The 14,647-nt window shown below is 39.8% G+C and overlaps 1 long non-coding RNA gene across 2 annotated transcripts in view; it reads right to left on the minus strand.

Moving 5' to 3' along the window:
- The window catches only part of LOC102014740, a 32,496-nt gene that overhangs the window by 3,635 nt on the left and 14,214 nt on the right, over positions 1 to 14,647 (minus strand). The window contains exon 3 of one of the 2 annotated variants that reach the window (XR_262799.1): positions 4,089 to 4,236. The exons of the other annotated variant lie outside the window; for it this stretch is intronic. This is a non-coding gene — a long non-coding RNA (uncharacterized LOC102014740). The remainder of the gene's footprint in view (positions 1 to 4,088; positions 4,237 to 14,647) is intronic. 2 annotated transcript variants of the gene reach the window in all.

Here is a 14,647-nt window from a genome sequence, read left to right on the forward strand (position 1 = left end):
GAAAAAAGCAAGGGTAGCTATACTATTTGCAGACGAAGTGAATTTCAAGCTAAGACTGATCAGAAGAGACAAAAACATCAGATAAACATTAATATAATTGTAATAGGGCACCCCAAAACCTCACTGTCGCAAACAGATCTTTACAAAAAAATCAACCAAGAAATACCTGAGCTCAATCAAACATCTGAACAAATGAATTTAGCAGATATAGAGAGTGTTCCACTCCACGACAACAGAATACACATCCCTATCAGCTGCACATGGGATATTCTCCAAAATAGAGATACTATAGAGATACTATAAGAAATAATTATAAAACTACCCATTAAAAAAGCGCAGATACCACATACTAGCTCATAGGGCATGCTTAAGTAAGTACAAAAGAATTGAAACTATCCCTTGCATATGATCAGATCATAGTGCAATAAAATTGGAAATCAATGGCACAAAAATCACAAAAACTTCATAAACACATAGAAATTAAATGACAGCATACTGAACAAACAGTGGGTCAAAGATAAAATTAAAGAAGAAATTAGACAGTGTCTACAATTAAATGATAATCCCAATATAACATAGTAGAATTTCTGGGATGCCATGAAGGCAGTCCTGTGAGGGAAATTTATAGTGGTGAATTCTCATCTCAGAAAAACAGAGTGAGCTCAAATAAACAACTTAATGTTGAATCTCAAGCTTCTAGATAAAGCAAAGCAAGTCAGCCTAAAGCTCATGTGAAGGACAAAATAATAAAGAGCAGAGCAGAAATTAATGCAGTGGAGACTAAAAGCAAAATACAAGTAATCAATGAATCAAAGAGTTGGTTCTCTGAACGGGTAAATGAAATTGCCCAACCCTTAGCCAACCTTACCAAAAAAGGAAATAAAAGACTCAAATCCATGCAATTAGCAGTGAAAAGGGTGAAATCACAACAGATCCTGAATAAATCCAAAAGATCATCAATATCTGCTTTGAGAATATGTTCTCTGATAAAATGGAAAGTGCAGAAGAAAGGGACACATTCCTTGATTCATATGAATTACCAAAAACAAGTCAAAATAATCCAATATTAGTCAATGAAATTGAAGAAATAATTATAAAACTACCCATTAAAAAAGCGCAGGTCCTGATGGATTCACTATTGAATTCTTCAAGAAGTATAGAGAAGACCTAATTCCACTACTCCTCAAACTCTTTAATGAAATTGAAAAGGAAGCAGTAATCTCTTCATTCCTGGAAGCAAGCATTACCCTGACCCCAAAACCACAGAAGTATCCAACCAAAAAAGAGAGCTACAGGCCAATCTCCCTAATGAACAGAGATGCAGACATCCTTAATATGGTACTGGCAAACAAAATGCAGCAAATCATCAAAAGATTATACACCACCAAGTAGGATTCATTCCAGAGATGCAGGGATAGTTCAACATATGCAGATCAATCAATGTAATACACCATATCAACAGAGCCAAGGACAAAAACCATGTGATCATATTAATAGACATAGAAAAAGCAGTTGACAAAGTCCAACACCCATTTATAATAAAAACCCTCTGGAAAATTAGAATAGATGGTCTTTATCACAATCTGATAAAAACCATCTACGACAACAAACTGAAAGCTTTCACTCTAAAATCAGGAATAATACAAGGATATCTACTGTCACCACCCTTATCAGTATAGTTCAGGAAACATTAGCCTGAACAATTAGACAAGAGAAAGAAATAAAAAGAATAAGGATAGGAAAGGAACAATACAGACCTAATTGCTCTGGGTAATATTGGGAGAAAAATAAAGTTGGATGGGAAAAACCTTAGATTATTTACAGTTTTAAGAAAGTCTACAGGGAATTCTAGATAAGACTGCCCATCAAAGGTGCCCACGTAATCTATGAGCATGCTGGCTGTATCAGTCTGTGTTCTCTAAAGGAACAGAGCCAATAGAATGGACATAAATTATAAAAGGAGATTTGGTTGGTTGACTTATATGGTCAGACGGTAGACAGTCATCCCACACTGTCCACATCCATGCCAGGAAGCCAGAGGAGTCAGTAGCTGCTCAGTTCGAAGACTGGAAGCATCAGAATAAGAGGGACTGAGGATGAACCTCCAGTTCAGTGTTGAAGGCCTGGAGATTTGCGGGTGTGAATTCATGCTGAAAGGCTGAAGAAGAAGCTGGAATCCTGTGTGCGTAGGGAATGGAAGGAGTCAAGGACCACCCGCATAAGAGAATGAAGCTTCCATGCATGAGTGGGCTTCTTCCTATGTTCCACACAGTTTTCAAGCCTGCAGATGGTGCTGCCTACAGTCTTTCTCCCTTTGTTCATGGACCTAACACTAAGGTCTCCAGAAACACTCCCCTGACACACCCAGAAAGGTGCTTAACTCATTTCCCAGGTTCTTTCAATCCAATTACATTGACAATGAAGTTTAACCATCACACCTGCAGTGTTCCTGCTGCGCTCCATCATCCGCTGGGAGCAGCCGCAGAGGCATGGCCTAGGCAGGAATTAGGACGTGTCAGTCAAACAGTTGTGAAGGCCTTCACAAAAGGACACACCCTTCAGTCAGAGCTCTGGAAGGGGTTCTTTCATGTGCTAGCAGCCCGGGCCCAGTCAGGATGGAGAACTCACACAGTAAGATAAACAGGAGAAGTTTAATACAAAGATTATGAATCTCAGACAAAAGCATGATGATCAGATACAAAGACCCTCCTCTGGTGCCCTAGGGCTTTGAGAGCGTGCCCAGTAAGGTCATCTCTGTGAAGGGCTGTGACGTTCGGACCTAACTTCCAAAGACGTAGCTCAGCCCCTGACAGCAGGGATTTTGGCTGGTTTGCCCTGGCTGGGGCTCACGTATTGTCACCAGGTGAGCAGAATGAAGTTCTCTGGTTTGCAGATGATCAGCATCCAGTGACACGGGTGGGCAGAGACAGCAGTAACTAGGAGGAAACTGTGTGTGGGTCTCAGAGGAATTCAGGATGCCAGGTGGCAGGAGGCCTATGAGGGGCTGGTCTCTTGAGAGGCTACAGGAAGGTCACCAGGCCGGCCTGAGGTTCAGGGTATGAGGCTAGGGCGGAGATGCAGTAGTTCCTCACCCCTATTTCACACTCCCACTGCTGAGCAGGGAGCCCTTCTCCTACGGAGCCCCTCAGGGCATGGCCCTGAGCAGGGTGGCCATGGTGACGACTCTGAAGAGCAAATGCGAACGCATGCTGCCCCTGTTAACACAGCAAGGACAAAGGTGCCCTGGGATCCCAGCGGCAATGCACCCACTAACTCGGACACGTAGTCACCTCAGAAATCATAAAGTTAGGATTGCTCCTTTTAAAGAGCAGAAACTGAGCCTTACATACCTTGGGACATTAAGTAACTTGAAAATCACATATGTAGCAGCTGGGGAAGCTGGAGATCCACGCTTAACTCGTGTTCCTTATCACTGCACTGCACTGTTATGATTCACCCTGTACTACGATCCTTTCACAATCCCCGTTTAAAACAGGTAACTTGTCCTAATGATAAGCTTAGGGATTTGTTAGCATACTATCCAAATAAGTTGGTTTTCTTGTTGTCACTTTTGGCAGGCCTGAAAAGATGTCCCTCCCTTATATTGTATAGCGGTTTGACTGTACAGAGAAGCCAGGGACAGATTTTTTAACCAGATGTAAGGAAAATGAACCTGCCTCATATAAAAGAATCAAAGCTGACAAGCAGTGGAGATGGGTATCTAGGAGGAGCACTCAAAGTCCTCCTGGCCAGTGGCCTCAGGGAGAAACTGAAAAGGCAAGATGTGTGTGGCGTTCCCCATGCGAAGGTTTTCTGAGACTCATAGCTTTTCTTCCTTTTCCCCTGAGGCTGAATGTGAGGAAATGAGCTACATCAAAACCAGACAGACTTCTGCTGACTGCAAGGAAGAACTCAGCCATTAAGATGATGAAACACTAGAATAAAGTTCTTTGTGAAGTGTTAAAATCTCCATTCCCAGAGATATTAAAAAGAAAATCAAAACTATCTATCACGAGTGCTATAGACATTCTGCCAGATGAAAATAGCACTCTCTCAAGGTCTTCCTGTGCCCCAGAATTCCAGCATACCTTTAGTCATCTTTCCTTCTTCCTCTCCAGCAGGGGTAAATGCTGCCCCAGAACAGCAGACACCAGAGGGTATCACTAATAACGGTTCACACTGATGCTCAGGTTCACCAACCGCTTCACACACATTTTGCCTTTCAACTTTGCAACACTACAAGGCAAACAGCATTATTTTCATTTTAAAAATCATGAGATTCAGAAAATCCAGGTAACTTAACAGAAGTCACACAGAGAATAAAGAGTAGTCAAAATTCTAGCCCAGAACTAAGTCCATACAGCCTCATGGATGAATTGATTTTCTCTCCTTTCATTAGGCTTTTGGGCAGACATCTCGGAGGCTTCCCCTATATCCCTGAAAACTCTCCAGGCTACCCTCAAAGCCTGCCAAGTCTGATTTGTACAGCTACTTTTATATTCTTTGGAAATTAGCGAGTGAGCACAGCACAAGCAGAAAGAGAACGGTAGCTGATGAAGACAGGCAAAGAGCACGAAGTGCGTCATGTCTCGGCGACCTCGTGAAACTGACTCGGTCTTGCAGAACAAGTGTGAGAAGAGGAGTAAGTGACACGGCCTGAGTCAAGCATGAGAGCGGTGTGCTGCAGCAGGAGGGTGTGAAAACTGAACCCTAACAGTGCTCGTAGAGACTGAAACCTCTAGGCTTTCTCTGAGGGATCCGTTACTGTATTTTGAGAACTAAGGAGTTCTTTTTTTCCCCTTGCTGTTAATCATTTTCATCTGAGGTCCCAAGGAGGAGCAAGCAAATCCCTTTGATAAGAAGCATTGGCGGGGATGGCTCTCCTGTGGGAAGCATTAGCAAGAATGGTGGCTCGGGCCACAGGGCTCACTAAGACTTCCACGGCCACATTTACTGAACAGCTCAGAATCTCACCTTTCCCCTGTCCAGATGGTTTCAAGCTGGAAGTCCCTCATGAGAACCCTGTAACACACTTATCCCCCAGAAAGCTATTACCTTAGAAGATCTCTCCAGAACACTCATCTGCCCGGTCATCAAAACGCTACCCTGTGCCTCTTTGCATATTAAGGAAGATAACTACTGAGGAAGGTGATACAAAAGTGAATTAAAAGATTTCTGTGCTATTAAGGAATTCAGAGAGTAGTATAAAAGGTAAAAATATCAATAACCACAATGTAAACTCTGGTGAAAGTATCTAGGACTGTGTGTAGCAGAGGAAGGCCCCCTAACCTAGGCTTTGGAACATGGTCTCTAGGGGGTAAAGAATGAACAGACCTTTCGGTATTAGTCAGCTCAGTCTGACTCAATCTGACATATCAAAATATCATAGATGAGGTGGCTGATAGAACAGAAATTTATTTTCTTATTGTTCTAAAGGTTAGAAAAATCAGAGTGCCATCTTTAAGACCTCATTTAACTTCAATTAATTCCTAAAGATCCTATTCCCAAATGCAGTCACAGTAAGAGGAATTCAATCCATGGATTTAGGGAGACACAATTCAATCCTCAACACCTTCCCCATGGTAGGAGTTGGCCAAGTAGAAGCTAGCTAAGAGCGGGGAGGGTTGGGGTGGGGATGGGAATCTCAGGTAAGTGTACCAGTGGACACAGGTTCAAAGGCTTAGCAGACCCAGCAGATCCAGCACCTTAGAGAAGTAAGGAATAGTCTAACATGGCAGACATAGTAGAGATTATGGCATTAGCTGAGCAGAAGGGAAAATCTGGAGTGTTTTCTAAGCACAGTGTACTTTATTATGTGGGTAGTCAGGATGTTTTTGGCAGAACATTTAATAGAGAAATTGCAGAGATTTAAATTTTAAGGGAAAAAGTTGGTTCACATACTAAGAAGAAATAGTAAGACAAAGGCAAGAGGAACATTATTTGTATTTAAAAGACTATTTCTGGACCCTACATGCTCAGATATAATGACAATTTCTCTAGCCATATTACTCTAGATCAGTTCTGTCTAATAGAAATACAATGAATGTCACAGGTATACTAGCTTGTAATTCTTAACTAGTAGCCATATTTTTAAAAGTTTAAAAAATTAAATGAATTTCATAATATGTCCTTTAATCCATCATATCAAAAATATCAATTCAAAAGTAATTAATATAAAAATCAGTAATATGATATTTTATGTTTTTGTTACATTCTGTCACTGAAATAATTTTCATTTTATACTTCCAGAACAATAGTTTAGACAAGTTACATGTGAAAAGTTCAGTGTTTTGTGACTTGGTGCATACTGGGCAGTACAGGTCTAAGAAATGTTCTTTTTGCAAACATGAAATGTCAAAAGGTATTCTTTATTAAACTAAATATTAAAATAGGAAAACTGGGATTTTTATTATAAAAATAGGAAACACTGGGATTTTTAAAAATGTGTATTTAACTTCTTTTGTTTTATATTTCACATTCTGGTTTCTCAAAGCTATATAATAAAGCAATATGTAACATTCCCGTTTAGTAAATAAACTTTCCAATGATTTCTTTTTCATAATACCATCAGAGAAGATGTAATCTACAGATGCCGAGAGTACTTGATTAGAGCATTTACTTTATCATGGAGATAACAAGATATTCTCTGCCTCCAAAGACTAACCAGTGGATGTTGGGGGATCAAAAAAAACTCTACTTTTACATAGTTAGTCTTACATAATATTCTTATTGAAAATAACATGGAGGATGTTTAAAGTATCAGAGATATGACATCCAATGAAACAATAAATTAGTTTAGTTTACCAATATTTATTTCTCACAATTATACTAATATGGCTAAAGGCAAATTTGACAATAACAATTCTGAGATGATTACAAGCACAACTCTGAAGTCTGTTTTTCAGCTGAAATGATTGTAGGTAGGAGTTTTGAGTTATGTTCACTTTGATAAAGCAATTAGAGTTGCAATCCTCCCACTGTCTTCCTTCATGCCCTAGTCAGTTGCTAGGCCATTTGCCACTGCTCATGAGTCCACATGTATATTATAACTTTGACAAGTTCTCTTTATACAAAAAACTAGATGACTAGGTGCTCTGCTGGATGTTCTGCCCATCAGAGAAGAGCCTCTTTTCCTTCCATCCCTGAGTTAAACTCAATACAACACCATCATTATCCTGTTACATTCCCTTTCCAAGCCAATCCATCCAGGAAACAAGCTTGGCTTCTTCCTTCTCCATCAATTGCTCATAGGGATCCCTCATTGGGCAAGAGATATAAGATAAAGGAGAGATGATGCTGCAGCAGTGGGTTATGACATGGGCTACTTGCTTACTCAGCTTCTGCGAGCATAACCAATTGCAGCCCAATGTCAGGTGCTCTCATTCAGGGTCCAGGACCATTCCTGGGCCTGTTTATCAAAGGTCTGTAGTGCTCTGCTGCATATGAAAAACAGCCTTGCTCTAGAACACTACATGTTACTACACTATGGATGACTCTCTCATAAGAGATGCCGTAAATGCCACACAGCATCTTTCTCGACCTCTAAAGACTGTACTCTTATAGACCAAGTCAGCAAAACTATCTGGGCCAGGTTATATGGCCAGGCGCTGTGTCCTGTAATCTAGATTGGCTGCTGCGCCTTCTGTTGTCCCGGCCCACATTCAGAGCTGACAGCTTCTTGCGTCTCCGGGTGTAAGGGTCAGAACAGTTTTCCCAGGAGAGGAATATGCGGTCTTCAGTCCCTCCACGGCCTACCGAGAAGGCCCTGAGCTACCACTGCTTAGAGATGAGATGTGCAAGGCTCACTGCAGGGTCAGTTGATCATGATCCAATGTCCGTGTCATGCATGAGTGACCAGTACACTCTGCATTCCGTCCTACTAGTCTGTGGATCTATCTTCCACACGGTTAGAACCCCATGCAGTTCTAACTACCATGGAGTTATAATAATTCTTGACTTCAGTAAGTCACTTTGCTCTTCTTCAGTCGTATTGGACTATTCTTGGCTCCTTAAACTTTATATCACTCTTGGGTATTTACCAAGTTACATACACATGCACACACAAATATATTTTCATTCAAATTGCTTTGACTTTGTAGATCAATTTGGCAATAATTGGCATCTTTAAATACTGAGTTATCTATACAAGTAAATATCTAAAAATGTGGGCATTCTTTCATTTTTATCAATAATTCAATTTCTACATAAAGATGCTACACATATTTTACCTTTAAATATTTAGTATTATATTCAATGCAAATGGTACCACTTTATGTTTTATTTATTTTATTGTTACTACTAAGCAGAAATTATTTTTGTATATTGACTATATCCAGAATCTTATTAAAATACATATTAATTTAAATAATTTATCCCTAGATTCTTTTAAATTTTCTTTGGTTCTCTTTTATTTTCTAAGATTCTTTTTCATGTAATTAATGAAGAAATGTCATCTTTTTCTTTCTAGCCATATGCTTTAATTCATTAATTAGTTTTTGCTTTATTGCACTGGTTAAAATATTCCACATACTGTTGTAAAAAGTGGTCTGGTCTCAAAGAGAAAGCTTTTAACATGTCACCATCAGATACATTATTTGCCCTTTTTGTGCTTTGTTTTTTTTTGTTGTTTTTTGTGTTTTTTTGTTTTTTGTTTTTTTTTTTTTTTGGTACCGGGAATCAAACTCAGGACCTTACACTTACCAGGCAGGTGCTTGTGCTGCTGAGCTACATCCCCTGCCCCTATTTGCCCTTTTTGGAGTTTGTGTGTGTGTGTGTGCATGTGTGTGTAGATAAAGGAACTTCTTTTTTCCTGGTTTTCTGAGATTATTTTTTTAGTTTAGTTCATAGTAAACTTTTTTGTGTTAATGTGTTTGCAGTGCTTAATGCTTCTATTCCTTGTGGGGAGTTGGTACAATCTTTATTCCCTTTTCATCCCTTTCCCTGCCTTCCCATCCAATCTCTTGATCTTCTTCCCATTTCAGAAAGATTGAGAGTTTTGTCAGGAGTGAAGACTGTATTTTAACCAATGTCTTTCCTGCATTTGCTCAAATTCATTTGTTTGTTTTTCTCTTTATTTCTTTAATGTAGTAAATTATATCATTTTAAAATAAGAAATTACTCATATCTTTACATATAAATCCAACTTGATTTTGATGTATGTTTTTATAGATTGTTGAGTTCTATTTTGATTAGTATTTTGCATTTCAGCAATATTGACTTACAATTTTTATGACATATTATTCATTTTTAGTATCTGTGGGAAAGATGTTTTTCTTCTACCTTCTCAAAGAATTTTTTCTAAATATTTGCATGTTTTAATCATTTCATATAAATAAGTTTCACCAGTAAAGTCTCTGGGCCTAAAGTTTTCCTGGTGAAGCTTTTTAATGGAAATACAAGTATCCATATTTTCAGTTTCCTTTACTATTTTAATAAGTTGTATGGTTCTAAGAATTTATTTTCAGTACTTTGTTCATTAAAATTTCTTAAATATTTAATGAATTGATAATTTCCTTGTGAAAGGAAATATCAGTTGTAAAAAGACGTGGTACTTCTTATACTGAAAAGACCTTTACTTCTCAAGACATCAGTAACCAAATAAAGAGGCAGGCTACACACTGAAAAAATGTAGATAAATAGATGGATAAACCAATATATAGATTATATTGATCAACTGATCTACAGAGATAGATAGTAGACAGATGATGGACAGATAGGTAAAAGGCAGGTGACATATGCAGCAAGTTAGAATTACTTGGAGTACTAATGCTCTATCAAATCACTGCAGACACTGAACTAGTGAATACTGAACTACTGTTGCTATGAGAAATGCAGAGTTTTTTTCTGCAAACCTCTAGGTCAAAATATTGTAACCAGTCAGTAAATGTGTCAGTATATTATGTGTGTTTCTCTTTAAAGACACACTATTTAATGTAAACTACTGATTAAATAATGTTGACTTAAGTGGCCAGATCACTGTACTGGGAACCAGTTCACAGAGTGAAGCCATCAACAAAGAGACAAAAATGCAAAACCTGGTACTAAATAAGCCCCCAAAAAGGGTACAATCTGAGAGCTGGAACAAAATAGCAAAACAGCATTTTCACTTCTATTGGGAACAGTCACATCCAATGACCTAAAATATTCACCACTCTGAGCATGTTTGAAAGAGAACACAAAAGTGTCTTAATTTTAATTGGGGGTTACACATAAATTTTACATGTAGGCAAATTTGCTAACATGCAACCCCTGAGTAATGAGATCCCACTGTATCAATCTATGCATGTGAATATATAGATAAATGTGCATAAACAGGGTGAAGGAGAAGAGGACGGTGAACAAGGGAAGGGGCATGGAGGGGGCTGAGGAAGGGAGACAGAGAGGAGAAAGAAGAAGAAAAGAATCAGAAAGTCCATATTCCTGGAAAGAACCATGAGAATAAAACATTGGTAGATTTAGGACTAATTTCTCTCCATGTTTGTAAGTACTGTGATCTTTGATGACAAACACACAAAGGAAAAGAATTTAGATGGTACATTATACAGGCTGTTATGGTTTACGTCCGGATGCCCCCCACAAAGCCTCATGCAGTCATGGGGTGGGCTTTTAGAATTTATGACTGATCCATGATCCAATGCTGAGATTATGGGTGTGCGTGCTACACCTGCCCTGGGGTGGATAGTTTGCATACATACAATGGAGAGAAAGAGGCTACTTGCCACCATTCCTCCCTTTCACTCTGGGTGTTTTGCTGTTTTCTGCCTCCATGAACAGTTCCTCTGCCATGAGCCACCCTGCCTTGGAGCCAGCCAAGTATGGTCTGAAACCTCCACAGAGTGTAAGCTAAATAAATCTTTCCTTCCTTAATTGTTGGTGTTGGGTATTTTGGGTCAGCAACAAGAGAAAAGTAACCAACACAGAATTTGGTACCAGGAGTGGGATCATTACTGTGACTGTACCTGAACACGTGGTTCAAGAGCCTTTGGAAATGCTTGTGGGAAGAGTTTGGAAATGTTGAGAGATGTTGCCAAAAAGAGTAGAGCTGGAATGCCTTTGGCTGTTCTGTATGGGAGGTTCTGGTCAGAGCTCAGAAGACCAGAAGGTTGATAGAAATCCTGCTGGTAAGTCTGGGTTTGGGAGGTTTCTGCTGGGAAGAAGAACTGCATTGGGTGCTGGATTCCAGATGATATGTGTTATGGCTTGGCAGGAAGTTTGTCTGCATTTTGTTTGTGTCCAGAGACTTCGCCTGAGACTGAGATTAAGGGCAGTGGACTAATTAATCTGGCAAAACAAATTTCCATGCAGTCAAAAGTTGGGGCAGTGGCATGACTATTGTTGGGAGCTTTTAGCCAGATTTATATTGAGAATCAAGAGAAAAGAGCCCAGCAGGATGATTAAAAATGTGAGTTTGGCCAGAAAGGAAGCTTCTGTAAAGCTGTGGACTGCAAAGATAAGGCTGAGGAGATCTCCATTGCTAAGAAGGAATAACAGAATGGAAAAGATGGGATGAGGGCATCACAAGAAGCAAGTCTCCACCTTTTGCGGCCTCAAAACTGCAAAGGTGAAAGACCTTGCCTTGAGGAGAAAGCCGCAGAGCACCATGTTCCAGAATGGCAGCAGTGGCTGCACCAGGTTCCAGAATGGCAGCAGCATAGAGAATTTGTTCCTCAGAATTGGATTCAGAGTACCCAGCAATCCAGGCACTCAACCCCTATGGCCAAAAGAGAGGAAAGCTTGGCTACTGCTCCAAGTGGCAGCAGACCTTGGCATCATCCACATAGTGCTGATTATAGGTGCATACAGAATGCAAAAGTTCTGAGGTTAAGGAGGCTTCCACCTAGATCTCAGAAGGCCTGGGTAGCTAGGCATTGTGCCCCTGAGAGGGCAGTGTGTGAAGCTGTGAATGAAAAGTCTAAAGTGCAATGGAGACCTCAGAAGTTTGGAAAAGCCAGGAACATGGATTGTCTAAGGAAAGCTGCAAGGAGGGAGCAAAGCAGGCCCAAGAGAGAAGCCAAGGGAGCTGAAACCACTTGAAATACCACAGGGGTGGAGTCATGGAAGCCCTTTAGAGCTCACAATGTGCCACAGATTGCTTCAGATGCTGGACATGGAACTACAGGACATGATGTTAACCTTGCTGGATTTTGCACTTGCTTTGATCTCAATGCTCTGTATCCCCCTGTTTGTACCTTTTGGAATGGTAATATTTATTTCGTGCCATGGAATGTTGGAAGTGTTTAACTTTTCATTTGTACAGGGGCTCACAGCTAAGAGTTTGCCTTACATTTTGGAGGACTTGGACTTTTAAGTAATGCTGAAACTGTTAGGACTTTGGCAACTCTTGCAGATGGGCTAAATGCTGTTTGTATAAAGGAATGTGCATGAGTCTTTGAGGGGCTAGGGGTAGAATGTTATGGTTTGTGTCTGGATGTCCCTGCAAAGCCTCATGCAGTCATGGGGTGGGCTTTTAGAGTTTATGAGTGATCCATGATCCAATGCTGGGATTACGGGTGTGAGTGCTACACCTGCCCTGGGGTGGATAGTTTGCATACAATATAATGGAGAGAAAGAGGCCTCTTGCCACCATTCCTCCCTTTTGCTCTGGCTGTTTTGCTGTTTTCTGCCTCCATGAACAGTTGCCCTCTGCCATGAGCCACCCTGCCTTGGAGCCAGCCCAGTATGGACTGAAACCTCCACAGACTGTGAGCTAAATAAATCTTTCCTTCCTTAATTGTGGGCTTTGGGCATTTTGTCTCAGCAATGAGAAAAAAGTAACCAAGACATAAGCTTAAAGTGAAGGTCAGGCACTTCCTCTTCCCTGGGGGTGATTCCATACATGGACTCAGGGGTCTTGTGGTCACTGGGAATTTACATTATATCTTATGTGTGTCATTCCCTGGACAGACATTTTTCAAAACATAAAGTCAGCATTAGATTTATCAAAAAGCCATGCTAAGAATGTGAAGCATCACTATTTTTAAAAAAGTTCTAACCACCAGGATAGCCATCAGAGTGAGCACATGAAATGTCTTTCTTGAGAAAACTTTACAAAAAAGTAGGCTCTGTATTAGAAAATATGTGTCAAATTTTTTAAATGTAAATTAGACTTGGTATTAAGAAGAATGTCCTTGTTCTTAGTAAGTACATAGCGAAGTATTGATGGATTAGTTTCATAATATCTTCTATTCTCTTTCAAATGGTTCAACTGAATAATAGTATTTATGTGGACATATGATAAATATGTACCAAAAGCAATAAGACAAATGAGCAAAATATTACCCTTGGTAAGTCCAGGTGAATCATACACAGATATTCATTCTATTATTTTGACAACTTTTCTGTGCGTTTGAATATTTTCAAAATAAAGTATTGGAAATAAAAAAGGAAGCACAACTAAGCTACATCCCCAGCCCCAGCAAGGTACACTTTGTGGAGCTGGGAAGAGGATCAATAGAAGGGAGGAAACTGGAGGATGTAGTCTACAGAAATACTTAAGATATTGAACCTGATCTCAAGGAGTTCAGCAGTATAAATGGTAAAAAAAAAAAAAAAAAATGTTGATTTAAAACATTTTGAGTGACCCTGAGCCCTGGATCGCCTCAGGAACTTTGATGAGCCATGCCCCCCACCACCACCATCAGAGCAGCTATGCCGAGACCTAGACAGCTTTGGAAGACCCCATGAGCCCCACCACACCCTTCCACCACTGCAGGAGTGACCCTGAGCCCCAGACAGCATCAGGAGCCTCAGTGAGCCATGCCCCACCTCCCAATGATGCTGAGCCCTAGTGAACCTCAGGAGGCTCAGTGAGCTGCACCCCACCCCACCACCACCGCAGCAGCAACACTGAGCCCTGGTGAACTTTGGGAGTTCCAAAATGACAAAACAGAGGAGCAAAATGCAATCTCAGACCTCCAGCCCATCCAAAACAAGTCTAGGAGACATTGACATAGAAGAAATTGGAAGTCGCATACCTGAAATTTCTGAAATGATAGCAACTGAAGTAAAGAAACAACTCCATCAGGCCATAGAATAAATCAGGTCAGAAATAATCTCTCAGGTAAAAATAGAAATGACAACAATAAGAAAGACTTGCTCAGCACATCTAAAGAAGACATAGGTAAAAAACAATAGAGGAGCATAGAAAAATCATGGAAACATTGAATGAGCAATATAGGAAAGATTTTAAATGCAGAAACAGATTCAAACGTATAGCACAGGAAATTAAAAATTCCAATGAAAGCTAGCAAAATCACTTGACTGAAACTAAAGATAGACTTTCAGACTTTGAAGACAGTATTGTAGGTAGTGAAAGAAAAGATTTCTTAAAAATGATAAGGAACCAAAAAATAACAATTCAACAGCTTCAAGATGATGCAAAGAAAAACAATATAAGACAGGTGTTAATGAAACAGGAGTCAACTCAAATGACGTAAAAAGACTATTTGTAGAAGTAATAGGCGAAAATTTCCCAAACATGAGAAAAGAATCTGGTATACATTAACTGAGGCACATAGAACTCCAATTAGCCATAACCAAAATAAATCTATGACCAGACACATAATAATCAAGATCCCAGAAATTCCGCAAAAGAACAGAATATTAAAAGCTCTTAGAGAAAAGAAACAGATCACCTTTAAAGGAAAGT

Source organism: Chinchilla lanigera, unplaced genomic scaffold (genome assembly GCF_000276665.1).
Source record: "Chinchilla lanigera isolate Chin_1 unplaced genomic scaffold, ChiLan1.0 scaffold00053, whole genome shotgun sequence".
NCBI classification, from domain to species: Eukaryota; Metazoa; Chordata; class Mammalia; order Rodentia; family Chinchillidae; genus Chinchilla; species Chinchilla lanigera.